Raw genomic sequence first — 24,660 nt, forward strand, 5'->3', positions numbered from 1 at the left:
GCATGATGCTGCCACCACCATGCTTTACTGTAGGGATGGTATTGGCCTGGTGATGAGCGGTGCCTGGTTTCCTCCAAACGTGACGCCTGGCATTCACACCAAAGAGTTCAATCTTTGTCTCATCAGACCAGAGAATTTTCTTTCTCATTGTCTGAGAGGCCTTCAGGTGCCTTTTGGCAAACTCCAGGCGGGCTGCCATGTGCCTTTTACTAACGAGTGGTTTCCGTCTGGCCACTCTACCATACAGGTCTGATTGGTGGATTGCTGCAGAGATGGTTGTCCTTCTGGAAGGTTCTCCTCTCTCCACAGAGGACCTCTGGAGCTCTGACAGAGTGACCATTGGGTTCTTGGTCACCTCCCTGACTAAGGCCCTTCTCCCCCGATCACTCAGTTTAGATGGCCGGCCAGCCCTAGGAAGAGTCCTGGTGGTTTCGAACTTCTTTCACTTATGGATGATGGAGGCCACTGTGCTCATTGGGACCTTTAAAGCAGCAGAAATTTTTCTGTAACCTTCCCCAGATTTGTGCCTCGAGACAATCCTGTCTCGGAGGTCTACAGACAATTCCTTTGACTTCATGCTTGGTTTGTGCTCTGACATGAACTGTCAACTGTGGGACCTTATATAGACAGGTGTGTGCCTTCCCAAATCATGTCCAATCAACTGAATTTAACACAGGTGGAGTCCAATTAATCTGCAGAAACATCTCAAGGATAATCAGGGGAAACAGGATGCACCCGAGCTCAATTTTGAGCTTCATGACAAAGGTTGTGAATATTTATGTACATGTGCTTTCTCAATTTTTTAATAAATTTCCAAAAACCTCAAACTTTTTTCATGTTGTCATTATGGGGTGTTGTGTGTAGAATTCTGAAGAAAAAAACGAATTTAATCCATTTTGGAATAAGGCTGTAACATAACAAAATGTGGAAAAAGTGATACGCTGTGAATACTTTCCGGATGCACTGTATGTCTTGTTTAATCAGGGCTTGAGGGAAATGGTGTCTAAGGTCCGGAACAAAAAACATTAATTTGCAGATGACATAATGCAAATTTATACTAGTGACTCATATACATCATTTCCACATAAAGGCCTGGAGTTATACAGAATTTCATGGCTCAGAATTAATTTGAATAAGAGCACATTTCCTGTCAGTAGCCTTGTTTGTTAACTTACCTTGAGACAGTTTTCCTGTCTTTCAACATTTGACATGCTTAAGAATTACAGTTATGTGATTTAAAGACCTATTCAATTTTAACTTTATCAGCCTAACTGAATGTGTTAAATAAGACATTATCAACTAATCATTTCTTCATTCTAAATTAGCTGGAATAATTAACATCATTAATAGGAATATGCTTCCAAAATGTCTATATCTTTTTCCATGTATATTACCAAATCCTTCTTTAAAAAACTGGAAGCAACTGTAACTTGTAACTAAATTCCACTTCATCTAATAGGCTGTGAAAATACATTCTAAGAAGCCATTGAAGAAATAAAGAAAGAAATTTGTACCAATTTATTTAGCCATGGACAGCAAATACTTCCCCAATGCATTCCTGTTATTTGCACTATTTATCATTAACACCAAATAAGCAGAAATCCGGTGGTTCTGCACTCACTTAGAATATGGTACCAGTGCAAGAGATACAAGACTACCATATATATATATATATATATATATATTTGGCTTCACGAACGTACATAGCATTTAACATAAATAATGCGCTTGGTATAGGGAACTTCAGAGAATGTATATTCACAACATATCTGGACCCTTTCAAAAGCTGTACCCCAAATATAACCTTTCACCAAAACTTGCAACTTTGAAACTTTGCTAAAAGTAACCTGGTAAGCATTCCTAAAGCTCCTTTACTATCTACAACTGAAATCATACTTTATAGTTGGAATAAAAATATAGTTAGAAGTTCCAAGCCATGAGTATATCAGTGCCTTCAAAAGACACCACCTGGTAATATCAGATAGTACTGGAAATGGGACAATTAAATTGAATTTTCAGGTAATGATGCAGTTCATCCCCTAATTATTGATTATTCCAATCAAAATTGTACATTTCATATATCTTTCATTTGTCAGACTATCCAAAGTGCACCTGAATCAAGACCCAAAATCAGTCCTCCTGGGTCACATATATTTGCAAATGTTCCACACTCAGACATTATTGAAAAAAAATTCTCCTTCTCAGAAAGTCCTGGATTGATTATAGCCACTGTTTTTCTGACAGCACTGTTTACAGCAATACTACATACATAATTAATCAACATTTTATTATTATGCTATCTTTTCATGATGTCACCTTATCTTGTTCATCTTGCTGAACCCTAACTCATGCACCATACCAAAATGAAAATCTTTATTAACTTAATTTTAGCATGGAAAATATTACATTCACTTTATGGGGAGCAGTCTAAAAGTTTTTTTTTATAATTTAGTAGATATTTAATAATATTGTCTTTAAATTAATTAAGCATACAGATACTCTGTCATCCTTTTGGTTGTCTCAATATCTTTGTTTAAATACTATATATTAAATCTTCATCTTCCTTTGCACTGTAGCTGAATGCGGGATTGGTTAGGTGTTTAATTTGATCTGAGTAAGATGTAGCATCATATGTTTGACTGACAAGTAGGTTATTCATTGTAATGCAATGCCTACAATCAAGAAAATAAAAAAGAAAATACATAGGACAGTATACTGGTACCTTGGTTTTTACTGCAGTCTCAGGGATCTAGTGTCCTGCGTTCAGATGCTATGCCTAGCTGCTCTCAGTGTGGAGTTCCTTTCTTCTTCTTGTGTTTGTATGGGTTTTCCTTTATGTTCTTCTTACATTCCAGAGACACAAATTGATAAAATAACTTGGAGATTCTTAATTGGCTCGATTTGTATTTGAGTGGACTCAGCAAAGGATTGGCACTTCACCCAGTGATGAATGTTGTTGATTCATTTTATGTCTCTGACTATGAATTGGATTAAACAGGTTTAAGACTGCAAATACAGTATTTATGTATGTATTAATGAGAAAATTAATTTCAATTACTTGTTTGCCGTGCTGATGTATCATTAATCTTATTCTTCAGTAGAAGTATCCAATTATTTGATGTAATTATTTAACTAATATAATATATTGTCTATCTGTACCATATTCTTGTATTACAGAAAGACAAAAGTTATCACCAATTGAATGCACACACTATAAATGCAACAGAAGTCATTCTCATGCACACTTACTGTGGGGATAAGTTAGATTCATTTATTGACTATAAAAGTAAACTTCAAACTGCAGAGGAAATCAAGTCAAATGCAGGGAGAAAATGAAAAGTCAGCATATCAGGAAACCAAAGTGGTAATCAAAATAGGATTTATGCAATATGTAATGGCAATATTTCATGCTCTGCCACCATGCCACCTATTAGCATGAGTATCCTCATTGCAAAGTGTATTAGATTAGATTAAATTAGATACGCGTTATTAATCCCAAGGGGAAATTCAGATGCATACAGCAACAGAAACATAAAAAAGAAGGATACAGACTCATGGGACAGATACCACAGCCAATCAATCAATCAATTAATCAATCAATCAATTAATCAATCAATTAGTCAATAAATAAATAAATGTACATTGTGCAGACATTTGAAAATGAACTGCCTGATAGCAGCGGGCAGAAAAGATCCCCAGAGTCGGTTATTATCACACCGAGGTGGAATGAACCTGTTCTCCAAGAGAGCGCCTACTGGAGTGGATGGAGGGGATTTTTGCATGTTGGCATCCCATTTTGCCAACTTCCTCATTTCCACAACAGCTGCAAGTGTGTGCAGGGTACGCCCTGTGATGGAGCAGGCTTTCATGATAAGTTTGTTCAGGCATCGTTAATCATATGAGCTCAAGTTGCTTCCCCAGGAGACTGCGGCATAGAACAACATATTAGCTAATATGGACTAACAGAACATGTCCTGCATCTTGCTGCATTCATCAAAAGACCTGAGTCTCCTTAGGAAGTACAATCTGCTCTGGACTGTTTTGTTCAATATCAGTGCAGGGTCAGACAGGTCCTGTTTGCTGTTTATGTGAACCCCCAGGTACTTATTATATTATTATTATTATTATTACTTGTAGCTCTGCACCACTTCCACATTCTCTCCCTGGATGGTGATTGGTCTCAGGGACTCCTTGACACACCATAGGTCCATCACCAGCTTGTTTGCCTTTCTGATGTTGAGTTGCAGGTTGTTGTTCTTGCCCTACAAGACAAAGTCCTCCACAACCTTCCTGTACTCCGACTTATCTCCATTATTAATGCAGACTATGATGGGCGAGTCATCTGAAAATTTCTGTAGATGGCAAGTGCTAGTATTGTGCTGGAAGTCTGTGTAGAGGGCTAACGGGAAGGGAGATAGGACAGTTCCCTGAGGTGCTCCAGTATTACACACAACAATTTCTGACACACATAGTACTTCAGCCTCACAAACTATGTTTGCCCACCTGGTCTTGGCTGTTTGTGGATAATTATGTAAGCACTGTATCGGGCAGGGGTAATTTTGATTAATTTTAATCAAAAGAATATCATATTATTAGAGCTTCTTGAATATGATAAGATCATTTGCTCTAATCGCAATATTTTGTAGAATTTCAGTTGAATTAATTTCAGAAATTACATGGAAGAATGCTTACTTAATATACTAATATTTACCAACATCATGATAAAATACAGAGGAAAACAGTTTGTCATTAAAAGGAAATAATCAGTTTAAATATAAACACAACTTACAGCAAAGTAATTCTGAAATTTGTGTGATTCACAGTGACAGATTACATCAAAAGTGCAGATTAATCACTAGTGTCATATAAAGTATGAACTCATGAGCCCCTGATCTTTTGCAATTTAGCCATTTGTCATTATCTAAATGTGTATGTGCAGTGTTGCACACTACCATAACCACAGTAGTCACATTACCTACATTTTTTCAACATATCTTAATTCAGTTTTTAGAATAATTGCTTATTCTGGTAATGGGAAAGTCTAGGGCTTGAATCCCTCACCTAGTTGTTGACAGTATGGAGTTTACATTTTCTTCCCATGTTGGTATGGGTTTTCCTCTCACATCCCCAGAGATGTGCTTGTGTTGTTGATTCTAATTTGTCTCTCAAATATGTCTGTGTTTGGGTTCTGTGAATGTTCAGGGCTGTTTTCTGCCAATTATGCTTGGAATAGGCTCTGTTTCTCCCTGCTATCCTGAATTTAAATATGAAGGTTTGAGAATGATTAAGCTAGGTCTACTGACTGGCTCTTGTGGGAGTCAAGTCAGATATGATCAATTCAGTATGCCCTTGTTCTGTCTCTGGATTTCTTCCCTAGAAATCTCCAAGAAGCAATCTCATTAGATGCTTAAACCAGATCAGTAGATCAATAGGAAATGAATGACATTCAATAGAGTCTAAGGAACTCTGTGATCTTGCATTACCTCCCATAAGATACACACCGAAGTACGTAGTTTTAAAACGTACTTTTAACCCTTCTCAAGGTCCATGGAAGAAATTCACATACATGCAATTGTTCAGCCTTTGCTGAAGAAGCCCACACTTGATCCTACAGTTCTTTCAAACTATAGGCCTATTTCTAAGCTCCCATTTCTGTCCAAAATTATGGAGAAAGTGGTTTATTTGCAGTTAATTTCACATCTGGAGAATAACAATGTATGTGATATGTTTCAGTCAGGTATTAAAAAACTTCATAGTACTGAATCGGCTCTGCTGAAGGTAACAAATTATATTCTATTAACTTTAGACTCTGGCTCTTCTGCAATCTTGGTCTTGCTGGATCTCAGTGCAGCATTTGACACAGTGGACCATGGAGTTCTGTTAAAACGGCTTGAGGATGAAGTAGGCATTCAAGGCTGTGCACTGAAATGGTTTGTGTCCTACCTGAAAGGCAGATCTATGTCTGTTAACACAGATGGGAAATTCTCCTCTCACACAAGGCATCCCTCAAGGTTCTATCCTGGCTTTCCTTCTATTTTCCCTTTATCTGCTCCCCTTGAAGGTCATCTTTTACAAGCATGATGTTGTGTATCATTGTTATGCTGATGATACGTAGCTGTACCTCAAAGTTAGTTCTGACATTATTTCATCTGTTAAAAAGCTGTTGAAATGTTTTGAGGATATTAAATATTGGATGGCACAAAATTTCTTGTAATTAAATGAAAGTAAAACAGAGGTCATTATTTTTGGTCCTACCACATCTGCAGTTGAAATCGGCATGCACTTAGGACCATTGGCAGCAATGATTCATAATGATGTCAGAAACCTAGGTATCATCTTTGAGTCATCACTAAGTTTTGAAAAGCAAATCTCCATGGTAGTAAAGTCCCGTTTTTACCAACTGAGGCAAATTTCTAAACTAAAATCCTTTGTATCACAGAAGGACTTGGAAACAATCATTCATGTCTTTATTACATCTCGACTAGATTATTGTAATTCCTTATATGTGGGTCTGTCAAAATCTGCTCTTTTGCGCTTTCAGCTGGTTCAGAACGCTACAGCTAGATTGTTGATTGGGTCGAGAAAAAGGGATCACATCTCCCCCCATTTTAGCCTTTCTCCACTGGCTACCGGTGAGGTGTCGTATTCATTTTAATATCTTGTTGTTTGTGTTTAAAGCCTTGCATGGTCTTGCTCCAAAATATATCTGTGACCTCCTTCACCCCTATGTACCACCAAGAACACTGAGGTCATCTGGACGACTGGTCCTTGTAGTGCCAAGATCTCGTCTGAAGTCAAGGGGAGACCAAGCTTTTTCAGTTGTTGCTCCACAGCTTTGGAATGACTTGCCTCTGCACATCAGGTCTTCATCCTCGATCGAGGTTTTTAAAAGTCGGCTTAAGACCTACTTGTTTTCTTCTGTCTTTCATTGTATATGATGGGATTGTGGTAGATGTTACAATTGGTTGTTTTATTAATCTGCTTTTGCATGATTGTTTGTATTGGGTTTATTTTAGTGCTTTTTTGTACAGCACTTTGGCACAACCTTTGTTGTTTTAAATGTGCTTTAATAAATAAATAATCTAATCTAATCTACTGTTAGTCAGTATGGACCCATGGACAAAAATATGGAGTTAGTCCACTGATCCACCAAAAGTACATTGTTTTTCCTGACCAAGGCTAGACTGTTGGATCAAATCCTTTAATTGGTTTTCCTGGAGTTCCCCATATAAAATCAATCATTAATCCATACTCCAAAGCCACTATTTCCATTACTAAGTCACAAGAAGCAGAAACATTATCTCAGAAGCAATGAGCATAAGGCACAAACCAACTTTGGATTATTTTGAGTCAACAACTAATCTGACATGTGTCTCTGGTTTATGGGAGACAGAGCAAGAGGTAAAATCTTATGCAGAGAGGATAGCAAGAAAATTTAAAAAAAAAGTGACCTGACCAGAAGCTGAATACAAATCTCTGTAACTGTGTTAACCAATGTGCCACCTTCTAAATAATTTATTAATAACACATTACGCAACTAAGAAATAAATCATTCATTCTTTTTATTATTATACTACATTTAATAGAATGAAATTTCAGCTCATAATAGATTGAAAAAAGCAAAAAGATACAGCACAAAATAATTCAATGTCAGAACTACAGAATATCATATAACCAAATGGTAAGCAATTTGTCAAATGATGACATAACCTGTTTTTAATAACGAAACTGTGGATTATTCAGATTTGATTTCAAAAGCTAGAATCATTGAATCTTTCAAACAATAAGAAAGTTCTAAAAAATAGATGCCACAAAGCAGAATGAGTGCACTGAGGCTGAAGAATACTCAGAATGCTGGTTTCAGAGGGTCAGTTTTTATGCAGGTTTACACTGAGAAAATAGCAATGACAATTACATTGGAATGTACAATTACAGGGCTCTAGAGATTAGAAGCAAGACTATGAGGAAGATTCTTAAAGCAACAGGAATACAGTGTAGTCTTGCCAGCTAAGGAGATTTGTGGTCATGAAATTTGGTGTGTGTCAGCGCTTATCCAACTGTATTTTTTCACCAGTAGTATTCTGTTTGTGTTTTTTGTGGGAAGGTCATTGAGGAGAGAATTACAGTTAGTCAGCCAGCTTTGTGAAGAACATTTTTTATCATTGTACATCTAAAATAAAAATAATCTAGGCAAACAAAACCTTTAATTTCATACACATCCCGTGTTTACAACTGAAATACTTTTGTTCATTGTACATCTAAGTTCTCCATGTCTGGATGTTGTCTATGAGCTATATTAAGAATAAAAATATGTCACTAAACAGTTTATTTTAGACCCCGGCTAAGGATAAAGCATGAATTATTAGGTTCGTAGACACTAGAAGGAGACAACTGACTTAAGATTATAAGGCTCTGTTATTATATATTATTTTTGAAAATTCTCCTTGTCACTTCAACTGGCCTCGGTAGATTCTGAGAAGAACTGATTTTATTCTGAGATGTTCCTGTACTTCTGAGCTCCTCACTCTATTACAGAAAATGAGTCCAACAACTGTGTGTAGGGACCTCATTTTGGCTTGATGTACTCACTAACTCATATTTTCAGTCACTATCCAGAGCTGGTGACCATACATGCAGATGTGGATGGTGGTTCACACCTCATCTTCAATGGAATGTCTTTCAGCTACTGGTGTCCTCTAAGCATTTTTGTTGTTCAGAAATATTTAAAGACTATTTTTACTTACTATTAAGGAAATTTTGTAGTAATGCACTTTTGGACAGTAAATCAGTCAAGTAGCCTGACTATCAATAATGAATTTGGCTGCAGAAAAACATTTTTGAAAAATCTGTATACCCCTCATTCCATGGCTATAATTAATAGCTGACCTCTGTGTAAAATAGTCTATTGCAGTGGGAGATAGCTGCTAGCAAACAGCATGCAGTCTGAATTACTATTAATAACCCACCACTTTCAAACTTAAAATAATCAATACTTTATGTAGGACCTTTCATTGTAAATCATGAGGAAAAAGGTCCAAACACTTATAGATAGTTTTTGCTTATCAGACATGAAAAACAATGCAAAATTTCCTTAATTCGATTAAAATCATTAAAAAAAATCTTAATTTATTAAAGAAGCGAAAATAATCAGCTATTTGCATATACATTTACATGTATTTGCTTAGCAGACAATTTTATCCAAAGTGACTTACAAAAGAGGTCAACCTTATCAAGTAAACATCAATCTGGGGGACAGTTGTAGAACAAGTGTTACAGGACTTCATACAAAATTGATCATCACAATTAAAGAGCTCAGAACAAAATACAACTCCTATATTACAAAACCTACATTTACTATCACTAAGACAAACTCACCAAACAATGGAGTTTTCAAACTCTTCTTAAACACACAGAGACGTTGGAATAGATCAGAAGGTTTGCTTCATACTCTGTCAGATTCAGTCTGATCATGTGGATATTGTAAAGAGTGAGCCTGCAAGATTGAGAGACTATAGCAACATGGTCCCTGTAGTCATCAGTCATCACTACAAGGTTATGGACAAAAATAGGGTGCTGAGCAGATGAATGAATTGAGTTAACAAGAAGGTAATTTTTTCCAGATTGAGTAGGAGATGGTTTTCCTTCTTCCAGGTTGAAATATTAGTCAGACATATATATCCTAGCTGTGTCATAGCAATAATAGGTAAAACCATGGGACATGATGGCATGGCCTAGTGCAGCGGTTCTCAACCTGTGGGGTGCGCCCCTCTAGAAGTAACAAAAAAGGGGGCGCGAATGTTGCCATATGTGGTGTAATTTCGCTATTCGTAGGGAAATTTTAAACTTGTAGCGGTGTATCGGCAGTAAAAACTATAGGAATACATTTTATTAGGGTTTCAAAAAAACGTTAGGGGGTCGCGATTAAAACTGTTATGAAAACTCGGGTCGCAAATACTTAAAAGTTGAGAAACACTGGCCTAGTGAGGAGTTGTATAGAGTGAAGAGGAGAAGGCACGGGAGTGATCCTTGTAGCAACCCCGCACTCCCCTGGTGCTCCCTTAACATCTCTCCATGCCAAGACATACAGTAAGATCTGCCCAAAAAGTAGGACTCAAACCACCTGAGGACAGTCCCAGTGATGGCAAGGTCAGAAAGTGTGGCATGGAGGATCTTGTGGTTGATCGTGTTGAAAGCAGATGGGATGAGAGACTTAGCAACATGAGGACAAATGACATGTTGGTAGCTCTAGCTTGCCATAATGTGTTGACAATGATAAGTAGAGCTGTTGCAGTGGGATTGCCCATCTTGAAGCCTTGGCTGATTAAGCAGTCTGTTCTGTCTAAGAAAGGAAGAAACTAGGTTAAAGACAGCATTTTCCAGTATTTTGGATTGAAAGGAGAGTGGAGAGAGACTCATCTGTAAATACCTACTTGAGATGGGTTGAGAGTGGGCTTCTTGAGAAGAGGAGTTATTAGTGTCTGTTTGAACAATGTAGGAGAAGTTCCTGTGCTAAGAGAGGTTTTGACAATATGTGTAATTGCACAAATGGCCTGGAGGAAATGTGAGGGGATGTGGTCAAGTGCACAGGTAGTGAAGTGAATAGAGAGAAGGTTGGGAGCATCAGTGGTGGAGAGAGGAAAGAATGAGGACAATGTTGCAGTGTGTTCAGGAGGGAGCAGACTGGCTGGAGGGAGTGATGAAAACTGACTGCTGAAGACAAGCAATTTTTTAAAAAAAAGGCTGAAGTCATCAACATTCAAGGAGGCTGAAGGTGGGAGCGATAGAGGATTGAGAAGAGATGTGAAAGCAGAGAACAAGCTACAAATTATTTGAAAGAATCACACTTATCCATCAGTGTATCGATCAGTGACAGTCACTCATTAGAAACTCAAAGTTACCTTATAGAACAGAGGCAGATATCCATTGAATTTATCATGACGTATAATCCTGTGACACAAAATAATCAGGCAGTAGCTGAATGGCACTATAGTCTGGGTAACTGATAGAACAGAGTCTTATTTTGAAATGTTCCTCTTTTCCATTTATGCACAGAGCTGCTCTGAAAGGTAAGATAAAAAGAACAGTGGTGCCACATGTATAAGCTCTGATACTTGCATTTCAGCCAAGAACCATCATTCATATTCTGCCATGTCTTCATTAACAAAAGGCAATCAGCTTCTTGATACATTATTGAGTTACTTATAAAGAAAAATGTGTTAATTAAAATTTTATATTTTATGTACAAAAGGAAGAAAATGTCTTGTTAACATGGATTTAGAGTTAATAAGAACCAGATTTTATTGGTTTTTGGCATTGCTGTGTTTTTCTCAGGAACATTTATTTAATATAAAGTAATAAAAAGCAAAATAATAAATACCTATGTTCTCCACAATTGTTTAACAAGAAAAGCAAATTAAATTATATAGAAAAATATAAATCGTATTTCTTATTTCTTACAATTTTGAGAACTGAAATCTAATAATAATTAATGATAACGTTGATATAAACTGCATGATACCGGTCATATCTATTGTGCAACTTATAGATTTAATCAGGGATATTGCAGAGAATCCTGTTTCTTCTGAAACTACATTTGTCTTGCACTCTCTTTAATGGTTAAATACATACAATTTTTATAGCTATGTATTCAAGCTTTTCAGTATCTCCATGTGGTTGCCTGTTCAACATGCTACAGCAGCAGTTAAATTAATCTAATCTGGGTGCAAATCATAGACATGGATAGAGCAAAGATTGGTAACAACCAACATGACTTCACTTATTAAAAGATGTATCCATTAATAATGAAAGATGTCATCTTAATCAACAACCAAGTGCCTTAATTTTCAGGAACTGAAATATTTTTCAGAGTTCTTCTATTTTTTGTGATTTTTTTTTTTAGGCTTTGTATATTATTGTCATTTTAGCTTGTTTTGAAAATATCAATATATGACACAATTTTGCTTTTAGATGAGCTCACGACACATGACTGTAGGGTTGAGGTAAAACTTGAGAGCGTAGCTACTTGTGCTTGTGAGTTGATGACAGCCATTTTATTTAAGAGAGAGCTTCTGGTTCTGAAATTGCTTGCACTTAGTTGAAATAAATTAAGGAAAGAAAATGCTGCTTGCATGGAAAAATACTTTAACTGGCAACTTGTTTTGAGGCTTTAGCTTTTTTTAAGCATGCTTTTGTCATGGAGTACAAACCCATCTTGCCCTCTGGCTCTGGCTTACTGCTCAGACTTTGGTATCAACTTGTTCTTCCTCTGTTCATTTTTAGTAATTCCTTATGGAAAAATTTTCTCTTTCTTTTGCAGTTTTAATCATACAGATGGGATATTAATTGCAACAGTAATAAATAACAACAACAACATTTATTTATATAGCACATTTTCATAAAAATTATGCAGCTCAAAGTGCTTTACATGATGAAGAAAGAGAAAAAAGACAAGATAAATAAAAATTAGAAGGGAACACTAATTAACATAGAAAAAAAAGTAAGGTCCGATGGCCAGGGAGGACAGAAAAAACAAACAAAAAAAAAACTCCAGACGGCTGGAGAAAAAAAAAATCTGCAGGCGTTCCAGGCCACGAGACCACCCAGCCCCCTCTAGGCATTCTACCTAACATAAATGACCTCAATCAGTCCTCATTGTATTCAGGGTTCTCATGGAACTCGATGATGATGGTCACGTGGAATTCTGGCCTTTAATCCATCAATGTAGGGACATCACTGTGCTTTGATCAGGTGGTGGTGGCGCAGGTCGCCACCCCAGAAACCCGGAAAAAGAACAGAAGAGAAAGTAGGGGTTAGTACAGATTTTAGAGCCACCATGAATAATCATGATAATTAATTGAATATACAGAGCATCAGGATTAAACTAAGGTGAAGCTATGAGAAAGCCATGTTAAAGTAATGTGTTTTCAGCAGTGTTTTAAAGTGCTCCACTGTATTAGCCTGGCGAATTCCTATTGTCAAGCTATTCCAGATTTTAGGTGCATAACAGCAGAAGGTTGCCTCACCACTTCTTTTAAGTTTAGCTCTTGGAATTCTAAGCAGACACTCATTTGAAGATCTAAGGTTACGATTTGGAGTGTAAGGTGTAAGAAATTCCAAAATATAAGATGGAGCGAGATTATTTAAAGCTTTGTAAACTATAAGCAGGATTTTATAGTCAATTCTAAATGACACAGGTAACCAATGAAGTGACATAAAAACTGGAGAGATGTGCTTGGATTTTCTTTTCCTAGTTAAGATTCTAGCAGCTGCATTCGGCACTAGTTGCAATCGATTGATGTCTTTTTTGGGTAGTCCTGAGAGGAGTGCGTTGCAGTAATCTAGTCGACCGAAAACAAAAGCGTGGATTAATTTCTCAGCATCTTGCAATGTTATAAGGGGTCTAACTTTTGCTATATTTCTTAAGTGGAAAAATGCTGTCATAGTAATCTGATTAATATGTGATTTAAAGTTCAGGTCAGAGTCAATAATTACCCCTAAATTCCTTACCTCCATTTTGACTTTTAATCCTAATGCATCAAGTTTATTTCTAATAACCTCATTATATCCATTATTGCCAATCAATAAAATTTCTGTTTTCTCTTTATTTAGTTTGAGAAAATTACATCTCATCCATTCAGAAACACAAGTAAGACATTGTGTCAGTGAATCAAGAGAGTCGGGGTTGTCAGGCGCTATTGATAAATACAGTTGTGTGTCTTCAGCATAGCTGTGGTAGCTCACGTTATGCCCCGAGATAATCTGATCTAACGGAAGCATGTAAATCGAAAAGAGCAGAGGACTCAGGATAGAGCCTTGTGGAAGACCATATAGAATATCATGTGTCTTTGAAGTATAATTACCACAACTAACAAAGAATTTTCTACCTGCCAGGTAGGATTAAAACCAATTTAAGACACTGCCAGAGAACCCCACCCATTGACTAAGGTGGTTTCTGAGAATATTGTGATCAATGGTATCGAATGCGGCACTCAGATCTAAGAGGATGAGAACAGATAAGCGGCCTCTGTCTGCATTTACTACTTTAACGAGTGCAGTTTCTGTACTGTGAAACATTTAGAACATATATCAGTTGTTCCTATGACAGACTGAAGATTTTTTGGACCTGCTTAATCCGCTTTAGTGTTGAATAGAGATCTGGCCTATCCTCACAGCATCATATGCAAGGCAGCGACCAACCCTGAAAGGAGCACCTAAACGGTGCCAGCCACATTAATTTATGCTCAATAAAAAAGCATCAATCAACCTATCCAGCATGTGTTTAGGATAGCTATAAGTGGAATTGTTTGCGTCCATAGTGGAAGAACAGCAGGGCAAGCTGAACAAGTGAAAGTACAGTCCTGTGTGTGAAAGAGAGGAGTAATCAGTAAGGGTAACAATAATTCTTAGGGCTTATAATGGACATACACATTGCAGTACAGAAATAGATATGCTGTGAACATTGGCCTTTTTTTTTACAACAACATTAACAGCAGTTTGCCTGTTTATTTAAAAAAGGAGTTCCTCCAAAATCTCCAAAACAACCTGCTGAAGGTTTTTACATTCCTCAGTAAACTAATGACTAGTTATGCTCTCAGTCCGAAGAAGTGCAACACAGACCCTTATGCAGCTCATCTACTTCTTTTTATTTTTGTATTATTCATTTTTGCATGTGATAGTTCAGTAATAAGCACTATCTACTCACAGCTTGAGCCCTGTGGTCAAATTCTGGCCCGGGCATTGCCTATAAGAAGTTTACATGTTTCTTCTGCATGTTCATGTGGATCTTTTTTTAAGGGGTCCTCCTAATGACCCTCATACAATTTATATTTTAATCCATGAACAGTATAAATTGAGCTTAGATGTGTTAGAAGACATTACACTGATTATCCAGTTATTGAAATATGCTAGATTAAAATTTATTGTATGCAAAATCATATATTATCTTGTTATCTCAAGAATATGGTATGTACATTTTTGATAAAAATACTTAAAAAAGCTAAGTAGACCAAATGACAAAATTATATTTATAAATTACTATTTACTGCCTAATACATACAATTTCTTACATTTACTTTATTATATTAATATCCAATCAAAAAGAATGGCAAAAAACTGATTGTTGCATTTCACAGTTTAGTTTCTCTGTCTAGCTTTTCCTTTTGGTTAAATTATAACAAATCCATTCTGATTCATGTGGGGTTTTGGGGAGTGTGGGAGGACATGGCTGAGATTTTTTTTCGGATATTGAACTCGTCCTCTGCATGCCTTAATTTGTTTACACTAGTTTCTTGTTCGTCATAAATTGCTGGCTATTGAAATTCTGCTGTATAATTGGATGATTGTTTTAATTTACTACAGTAATCCTTTTTGTTTTATTGAAAAGTGACATTTTCTTAAATGATTTTTGTTATTCTAATTATATCTGTTTTTTTTTCTTTCCACTGAAATTTTAAATTAATGTAATGAAAGAAAATCTATATATATAGTTGCAGCTTGTCTTTCTCCAGTTCAATGAACAGTCTTTGGATAATTGGAAGGAGGAGTGATTTAGAACTCAAACTGTGAGTTTCTTCCTCTTGCAACATTCAACTGTGCCATCTAGAAAAATCAGCCTTGGTTCATTATTTTGCTCTTGGACAGACATCTGTACCTAACATTCAACTATAGTTTGGGAAAGCATCTGATGTAAGCCCTCATCAGTCCCATATACTCCAAGCCAATCAACCAGATAGCATCTCAGTCTTCCTCATAGAGCATTAGCAAGGAGGACACCCTTTTGTGGCTGTCCAGTTGTGTCAGACCTTAACTGAAGAGTAATAAAGAAAGAAAGTCTACACTTCTTTTCGTCAAGTTTTTATATTTCTGATTTAATAAAAAAAGCACAGAAAATATTATGTATATTCACTTTAGATGTATACATGCCCATGCTGGTCATGGAACTGAAGGAGTGTGGTCAGGACCGCAAATGCTCAAGCACACACTGGCCATAAGTGGAATGCCATGACTGGTGGAGGACCAGACTATTAGCAGGCTACAACATCAGTACGTTGTAGGCAGGACACAAACAGGACATACTGGAATAGGATAGAGAGAGGCTCCACTTTTCTGGTCCATGGCCAGCAAAAAGGTGAAGAAGAACCTTGTCAAGACAGAGGTAACAAAAACATAGAAGGAGATTAAGACCATTTCACAAAGGTATCAAGGGAGCTGGACTGCAAAAAATGAAATCTAAGCAAGTAAAAAGTATTTATATCATGACATTAAATCTTGTTTTACTTATTATAAGAATTATTGACTTATCGAAAACGTGTGTTTACTATTATTTAGCTTACTTTAATAAATCTTGTCAAGTAAATTTTGCTTACCCCATTGGATGATTTGTTTTTTAGGCAGGTGATAAGATTTACTGGTAACCGTTACTGGAGCCTGCAAACTCTCATCATATCTGTAATAGCTTGACAGTTCCCACCCTTCCTACAGATTTGTACTGGTATCAATAAATTGGCATATTGTGGAATAGTTACATCATTTGTATGAGTGTGCTGGTTTCTCATAAGTCAGTTTTTGGATAACCCATTCTTTTATTTATTGCCCATTTTGCAATGTCATTGTAAATTAATCTATTTACTTTTTATAATAGCAATTTAATATTGGTTATAAACTTGCAAAGTCCTTGTAATGAGTCTCCACAAGGTGAATATTTGTTACAGATTGTAGATAAGTTCCTGTACTGAACAAAGCTGGTTAGTTAAATTTGCTTTTCTCTGATAAGTTTAGATATTATTTTTTCCTAACATATTTCTACCATTTCCCACAAAGGTAAAACTCAAAAAATGTCATAGTTTAGCCCTATTTATCATATTTTATTTTCATTATGGATTTACTTTATTCACTCAATAGAGTTAGCTATTTCTTATTAGAATGGGCAATTATTAACATGTTCTGAGAAAAATGACATTCTATGCTGCTGTTATGTAAGAGAAATAGTCCAGATGTCTGTTAGAATGTAAACTTTTACTGAACTGGAACAAACCTACACAGGAAAATGAAAAAAATCAAATACTTCTGTGTCCTCACAGGAAGGAGAACACCTAGTTGCTCAAGAAACAACTTTCGTGACCTCAATAATCACAGCTGAACTCAGGAAAATTGGAAAACAAAACTACACAGTGAAAGCAGGTCTCCATGCTGAACTAATACAACTGAATACCTCAATGACCTTTTGCCATTGAACTTATGGAGTTCATCATTGTAGAATGTTCAAAATCATGAACAGGTGGTAAGAACTGTTCAAGTTATCCTTTGTAAAAAGGCCATCACTAAAGTTTATGCCATACTTTTATTCTAGTTATCAGGTCTTATCTTCCATATTAGATGTTTACATAAAATTCTGGTTTTACATGGCATTTGACAAGATTTAAAATGTGCTTTAATGTTAGGCTGGGATTTGGGGAATACATAACATACATCAGGCCCTAAAGTTTATACTGCACATTAATTTCAAATTCACTCCAGCACTGAAATAATGCCGTACTATAAAATTATATCAACGTATATGAGTGGAGTGGGTAATACCGTTTCCTCACCAATCCTGTGCACTGGGTCTATATCCCATGCCTGGTCATAGTTCTTGTGGAGTCTGCATGTTCACCCAATATCAACACATCTTTTCCTCTTCATTCTGTAGTTTTCCTCCCATATCTCCAAAGATGCACTGGTTAGTTTATCTGACAATTCCAGGCAAGTTCATTGTTAGTATGGTTTAATGCATTAGTGGGTTCAGAAGGGAACTGGTTCCCTTTAAAGGCATCATCCTGCCATTTGTCCAGTGCTGGGATTGATACTAGCCCCTGCTATGACTATGAATTGGACTGACAGAGTCGGAGTATGTTTTTCTATGTCATAAAATTATATCATGCATTTTGTGCTCATAGCAATAATATACATTCTGCTCTAATTTCTTTGTACAAAATACATTCTTAGAAAACTCATTATGATAAAACTAAATGTGGAAACAGCAAGTATAATTAATCAAAATCAATTACTTTTGAAGGATTTAGTTTCAAAATATGACAATTCAGCTCTTCGGCTTCAAAAAGATCTCATATGAAATAGACAGTCAGAAGGACTATGCACAGTATTGTAAGTTGTTTGTTTTGAGTCTCACCCACTACTGTGATTTAGCTTAGTTATACTGTTAATATAATTCTACACAGCAAAGGGACATTTCTTTTGTAACAAGGTATACAAACATAAAACTTTTATTAAATGATAAAGTATTATAGAAAGGTAAATGGAACAACAAAATAAAGTAGCAAGTAAACAAGGTCAAATAAACTGCTTCCTATCTGGATCGATATAAAGCAGGTTTTGCACCCCTATCTAGCAGGCACAGGGGCTTGTCCATTCATCACTGGCATTTTGACAGCTCTCCTGAACTCATCAAACATAAGACACACACACACACGCGCACACACACACACACACACACACACACACAAACACTATCCTGCCTCCTCGTCATTCACTTGTTCCTGCCTGTCAAAGCAAAAGTTTTTATGCGTAACAGTGTCATGCCATCAACTAAAAACATATCCGGTCAACAGTAGTCCTGTGGTGTGAAACAAATATTTGTTGAAAGCAGTTGACAGATCAATTTGTGCATAGTAATGGATAGGCTACACTCAGCCCATTCACAGACAGTGGAATGAAGAACATCAGATTTCATTGCTCATTTTGCTTGGTTAGATGGGACATGGCAGCCTGTGTCCCTAATGAGTTCAACTCCTGTCAGAGAAAAATGATAAGGTGTGGCTGCAGTGAATTAAGGGATACAAATACTGGATACTAATGAAGTGTAAAAACAGCACCCGGTCTAACAATTCCCAGGTCCTGCTGATTTATGCTGACAGAGACCAGGATATGGGGAAAACCTCACACATGAATGAATCCGCTCATCTTGGTCGCAACAGTGCATTCTGGTGTGAGCTGTGTTTCTGTAGCAAATATTAGGTCATGTGTAGAGCATTGTTTGGATACCATAGGATATGTGGATATTACTGCTGATCAGGTAACTCTCATCTTGGCAGCAATTTACCTATCTGTAAATAGACTTTTTCATGAAGACTTCAGAAACATAACGGTTAATTCAAATTAATTTAGTGCTGGCATTAATTACCATATTTCATTGTAAATGAAGCTAGTTATTTTTTTACATAGTATGTTCTTTGTTTAGGGCAAAGATTAATGATTTTTAGTTACAATACAACAATTAATAGGAAACATTTTTCACATGGGTCATTACCTCTATGCCGCACTTTCAACAACTCTTTCAGTCCATGTCTTTGACATATTCAAGCTGTTCTATAATAATGGGGTGGGGGTGGGGCAACTTCTTAACTCCCAACCTGTAAAATGCCAAGGAAAGTACAAATAACAAAAATGGTCTTTTAATTAAACATCAAGCACAAAGGCTGAGTAATTATCAACAGGGAGAGCTGAAAATATAAAATATAGGCAAACAAAAAAACTCCTTCTTTATATTGACACTTCCCTGTGAGAGAAAGCCACAGTCTATCAGGTCGGATGGTTCACCACTGGATCTTTGTCCTTGAGGTGACTTTATGTCTCATTCTGTTAGTAGGCTTGAGTTGGGTTGTTTATTGGAAAACACTTCCTTAATTTAAGTACCTGTACTACTTAGGCTGTTACACCTTTGAAAAGGTGCCCTAAGGGACACAACAAAAACCCAGCACCAACAGCTACTGTATTAGCTAAAATGCTAGATCCATTTGGTTCACCTCCGCCTCTCACCTGGTGCCTCATTTATACAACTTTGCGTGGATTCAAGCATGAAAATATGTGCATCCAAAAAAAAAAAATTAAAACCTGGTTTATGCATATTTCTACACAATTTACTATTTATAAATCACAATCACCTTGTAAACATAAGCACACCTCAAATGCCGCCCTGAAACATTCACATACAGTGCTTATGAATCAACCTCATACATATGCAATCCCAATACTGCAGAACTTCATTTGCTGGTGGAGCAGTTGCTCCCTCCTGATGTATCGAGACCTCTCCACCTGCATTTAAGAATATTTGGCTGAAAATGCAGCATTATAGCACCTCTCCTCTGCACTCTGGGGATCCATCATCTGAGCGAGTAGTCACTATCACTTGGAACATCATTGCTGTTACAATGAATTGTACAGCCCATATGAAACACAGAGGGTTCAGCCAGTCACCTTACCAGTAATGCAGGTACTGCATACAGCACCATCACATCTGTCAAAGTTACTTTGCCTCAAAATAAATGAATCACATGTTTACCCAAGTCACTTAGACATGATGTTAGTCACATCTTAGAATGCTTGTGCATTATAACTGCTTATGGTTAACAAAAACAGCTTAATTCTTCCTAAGTGTCCTTATTGCAAAATGAGTACACTAATGTGCTACAGTTACATCAGGAGAACTGAATACTACTGCAAATTGACATGTTGGCAAAAAAATGTTTTTTTTGTATGTTCAGTGTAAAATAGGACTCATCAATAAATCGTTGGGCACTACCCTGGTGACCCTGTATAACTGGAAGGCTTAAAGCAAAACAAAAACAAGCAACAATTGTGGGAACGTCTTCTCAGACACGAGTTCATCACAGAACTGCCTCAAAATGGTCAATTTCTGGGTTCTGAGGTCACGAGGCAGGAAGGGGAGTTGTCCAGGTGGAAGGACATGGAAGTGATGTCAGAGATGGAGTGAATGTCAATCTTCTGTTCTTCAGAGGGAGAAGTGAAGGCATTAGCATACAGTGCCAACCCCCGGTCAGGCGTGTAATTACCATCACCAAAGTCCTAAAACTGTCTCCCATGTGTACATGCATGATAACACCCTAAAAAAACTGGATGTAGTGTCTTGCCGTCAATTAATGGCTTCAACAACGGCGGGCATGATGGAGTGAAGCTTGTCCCAGATATTCATGACTTGTTGGCCAGTTTCTGGATATGTGGCAACAGGTAGGCAATATAAACTGATGAAAAACCAAAATAGTTCTTCAGTGCAAATATGTAGCATTGACCCTCTTAAAATGGAACTAAAACACAGTCTGTTTGTTCGTTTTTGAAGAGTATTATATTTGTCATATCAACACACATGATAATAATGGCTTAATGATATTTATTATTATATGTGAGAGTCATCATTTAGCTGGTTTGGCTGCATTTCTCTGCTTGATCAAGGGTGTCTTCATTTTCCAGTTTTTACGAAATGTCACATACATGAGTATGAGTTGTTATAAATATTCACATATTCACTCATCATATTTTCTTTTATAAATCCTGCACATTTTGTGCATACACAAGCTTTATAAATGAGGCCCTTGGTGTCACAGGTCTGGGTGGCATATAGTATCCCTATTTGAAACTCTTGCTCACCAACAGCTCAACCTTGCCCATGTGGAAGGAAAATTTGTATTACAAGACTAACTTTCAAATGTTGTTGCATTGATGTTTCAAAGTCCCTGATTTTAGTCAATGATCCATTTAAAAGTCTGGATGGCAGAATTAAATGATCGCTGTTGGCAGTGGCTGGTTCTTCAGGTGAAAGTCAAGGTGGATTTAAAAAAGGTATACCATGTAGTAAAGGAGTTGAACGAGAGAGAGTGAGACTGTGAGTTTGAAGAAATGCTGAATAAAAGAAAGGGAGGCTACAACCATACAGGATTGGGGACGGAAGAAGTTGTGCAGATGTAAAATACTGTATGTCATTGTCTGCAGGAAGTCAGGCAGGACACTCTGTGGTTGGTGTCTTACAGCCATTTCATGTGGTTTATCAACAAGGAAAACTTCTAAGAACGATAACTAGCTGATGGACCACACTTTGAGAAGAACTGCTGTAGTGTCTAGGAAGAAGATAGCATGTTTCTTTTCAGGAAGACTCCCTTTCTTTACGAGCAGACCAGCACTAATTAAAGGGTGTACCTAATGGTTCTAATCCTCCCAAATTAAATGATGACTTGTACAGTTAGTCTTTATTTGTATAGAACCTTTTCTTCCCTGTTCTTTCCTGGAAGTGTTCTTGCTCTGGGCACCTCTTACCAGTTGGTTACTCCATAACTCAGCCATTACTCAGTGGATAAAGCCACCATTAAGTAACTTGAGGGTCAACCTGTGATAATCATATAGATAAGGTAGGGTTATTTGCATATTGCCCACTGACGACACTTCTGTCTCTAAAAGGCGTTTCAGTAAAGAAAGCAGCAGTGGTGACTAATGAGACAGTTGCCCCTCCCCAGTGCTGTGTGTGTGGGAGTTGGTATGGGTGTTTATATCAATAAATTACACCAAAAAGAAAAATGAAATTAACTCTGTCTATTTGGTCCTTTAAAGTATTTTAAGAAAAAAAAGGATATTTTATAATATAATTACATCAAAATATTATTACCATGCTTCAGGGAAATTAATAAAAATGAAGTGTTGTAGATGTAATTTTATTTCAATTGTATGTTACATTTATAGTTACATTACAATAAAGAGTTCCTATTTAACCATGTAGTTTACTTTTAAATGGATTAAGTTAACATTAAAATTGGATAAGAAGTCAAACAATTCAGGACTTCTGAAGAAAAAGGCAATAGGTCTAAGGAAAAAAAATAGCAATTAAAACTCAAGTCGATCTTTATGATCCTTTTACTCCTTTTTTATTGATGGGCAAGAAAAAAAAAGTTTCAGGAAATGTGTTAAAACAGTTGGTGAACAGATTTTACACAGACCACCTTCAGACTGGAAATGATGGATGGAGTTAAATATCATGCTCTAGCCAAGGAGCCTGCTATAAAACTGAATACTAGCCTGTCTGGACTGATTCGACATTAACCCTTTATGCACATGGCTAGTAGCTATTTTGATTAGAATGGTACAATGTAAATGCATTATAGCCATGTAAATGGCATTAGCATAGTTTGCTTTCAAGAACATACATGTCAAATATGTATTTTTTATATTTAGCTATTAATCTATTAGTCAGCTAATTCCTAGCATTTCATAATATCTGAAAGAAAAGTTCCAACTTCTTCCATCTCTGTTGAAATATATAGGTTATGTAAGCTGCTGTATGCCTTAACTGAATTATATAAGGTGAACTGAAGTTATTAAAAAAACTCAATGTAATGATGTCTAGCTAACTACTTGTTTCCATCAATAAATTAATTTAAGATGTCTTCAAAGGTTCACTTATGTCTTTGCTGATATTTTCATAGTGATTTAATTATACTGTATAACACAGAAACCTACTGTTCTATATAGTGACCTGCATTAAATAAGCTTTTTATTATTTTTTAAGTCTTATTCCTTGAAATAAAACCTATACTGTAATTCATTAAGTCAAACCATTGAAACATATTTAATCCGATTCAGAGGCATCAATCTGGGAGCAAGACAGGAAACAACACCAAACTGAGCACCAGAGCACCACATGACCCACTCACACACACCCACAGAGGGTAAATTTTTAATTCATCAGTTAACTGAAAAGAGTTTCATGTTTAAGAAAAATCACACAGATACGGGGATAATGTGCAAACAGTTGCAACTGTTAGATGATAAGCAAACCACTGCACTATTGTGGTACTAAATATGTGATTAGTGGCATGTACAGTTGTTATTGTTATTTAAATGGATCACGTGAAACAAGTAAATATTAGTTTATGCTTACATATATTATACAGTATCTGACAAATAATACAACAAGTACACTACACATGTGTATGCACCTTAACAAACCCTCACAGGGATTGAAACTTGGACATCAACGCCTGAGGCAAAGCCTCTGACATTCTGCCACGGCGGCTGCTTCACTTTTTTGACAGAGTGAAGATATGTGTATTACATTCTTTTATATATATACTAGGGGGATTCACCCCCTGCTCACTTCGCTCACCAACACCTGTGTTTGATTTTCCGGATACACACTTTTAAGTTTTTTTTTTCTTTGAATTGTTGCTATTTCATTAGTTTCACTTTTATTTCAGAACTTCTGTAAAAACAATATTTGTAATCTTGTGTCCCAATATGCTGAATCTTTTCAATGAGGTCAGGATAGATTTCTCTGTTTGGAATTTCAGCATAGACAAAACGATCTACATCATCAGCAGTTAATTTTTTTTTTACAAAGTAAAAAAGTAAGTAGAGTTCTGCATTGGACTCCCAGGAAGTAGGATTGTCTTGGGCTATCTGCCAAATCATCTGTTTTAGGGTTTTATTAAATTGTTCAGTCAAGCCATTCATCTGCGAGTGATAAACTGTGGAGTATAACTGCAATAATTCCGAAACTTCCGCATAGCTGCTTCAGGATGTAAGACATAAAGGGTGTGCCCTGATCAATAAGAATCTTGCAAGAGATTCCAATATGTGTGAACATATCCGAGAGTGCTTTTGCAATAGTCTGGGCATCCTCCAGTCCCAGCACTGCTACTTCTGGATATCTTGTGGCATAATCGATTAACAAAAGCATGTACTTAAAGCCACTTTTACTCTTGGGAAGCAGGCCAACAATATCTAATCTCACCCTCTCAAAGGGGACGTCTAAAATAGTCATTTAATAAAATATAAGTAATCAGTATTTACCACAAAAAATATAAAATTCATACAGTATGTAGG

The sequence above is a fragment of the Erpetoichthys calabaricus genome, chromosome 3 (assembly GCF_900747795.2).
Source record: "Erpetoichthys calabaricus chromosome 3, fErpCal1.3, whole genome shotgun sequence".
NCBI classification, from domain to species: Eukaryota; Metazoa; Chordata; class Cladistia; order Polypteriformes; family Polypteridae; genus Erpetoichthys; species Erpetoichthys calabaricus.